This window comes from Ailuropoda melanoleuca, chromosome 3 (assembly GCF_002007445.2).
Source record: "Ailuropoda melanoleuca isolate Jingjing chromosome 3, ASM200744v2, whole genome shotgun sequence".
Taxonomy (NCBI): domain Eukaryota; kingdom Metazoa; phylum Chordata; class Mammalia; order Carnivora; family Ursidae; genus Ailuropoda; species Ailuropoda melanoleuca.
In genome coordinates, this window is record NC_048220.1 from 143,395,022 (window position 1) to 143,396,388 (window position 1,367).

Consider the following 1,367-nt stretch of genomic DNA (forward strand, 5'->3'; position numbering starts at 1 on the left):
GTTAGGTTTTGGGGGAGGCAAAAGGTTTGCATGAATTTTCTACTGTGCGGGGGTTGGCATCCCAACTCCCTTGTTGTTCAAGGACCAACTGTGTTTAAAATTCTATGTTCACAGAAGTTTGAAGAATAAGAGGGAGGTGGGCCACGACAAAGCTGAAGTCACCAAAAAGTCAGGGTATTTGTTCTTATTTCAGCTCTGTACCCGATGACACAAGACGACATGCACGTAAGGAAAAGCCAGGGCTCCTGCACCGCCCCTGTCACCGATCTGACAAAGGCCACTTAGTTAGATTTGAGCAACAGGGACAAGCACTATAGTAGCGAGGGGACATCTCAACAGGGACATACTCTATTCATAAACTAAGTAGAAAACACATCTATTCCATGCTCATTTTAATGTCTCAGGTAAATGCACATTTCCATAAATATCTTGGAGTCCTTTTCAATGTTCCAACATTTATCCATTCTTCAAGAGAAGCAGTCTTTTCATGGAGACAGCAAGCTCGCCTGGCGCTCTCTTCAAGAGGAAATACTCATTTTAGTCCTGGCATGATCTTTAGTTTTGTCTGCAAGAGGAGGAACTCCAGGTAGGAAAACAGACCATTCTTCAATTTTCAAGACATTCAGTTTTCAGTGAGGTGGACCACAAAGGTGGAGCCTTCACTCGGTCTTCTTCCTGCAAACCGAACTGCCCAGTCTCCCAGACAGAGTCAGCCTGGTTTGCATTAACAACTAAGTAAAGTAAACAGCCACGTTAACAATCTGATTATGATCAAAGTACTGCACTTGGCGGGAGCCTGCGGGGCTGTCCCTGATGGGCTCAATTTCTAAAGTGCTCCTCCGGCAGATGCCAGCTAGCTGTCTCTGTTTGGTCTCAGGACAGGTTAGTGGGCCACCCGGTGTCAAGCGCATCCTGCACCAAGAAAAGAAGGCATCTGGTTTAGAAGACACTTCAAGCACTTAGGTGACTCCCCCAGCCCACTCTCTCCTGGTCCACTTACAACTTAGTGAAAGTACCTGTCCCCACTCCGAACGAGGCAAGCATCCCGGTGCAACAGAAGTGGCAGAAGACCGATGGTGTGAGCACAGGCCAAGAGCTGGCCTGAGAATCGGATGGGGCAGCAGGGATGAGACTGCCCTGGGCGGGGACAGTGAGGCTCACTGACCCGGATGAGACTGCAGGCCTGGGCCAGCGCCCATACGACAGGGTTCTGAACCAGACACCCAGCGGGCTCCAACGCAGTGACAGCTTCTGTGCGCAGCAAGGAGAGAGAAATTACACACGCCGCACACGACACATACACACACACATACACACCACATGCACGCACACACCATACACCATACACACACATCACACATGCACAC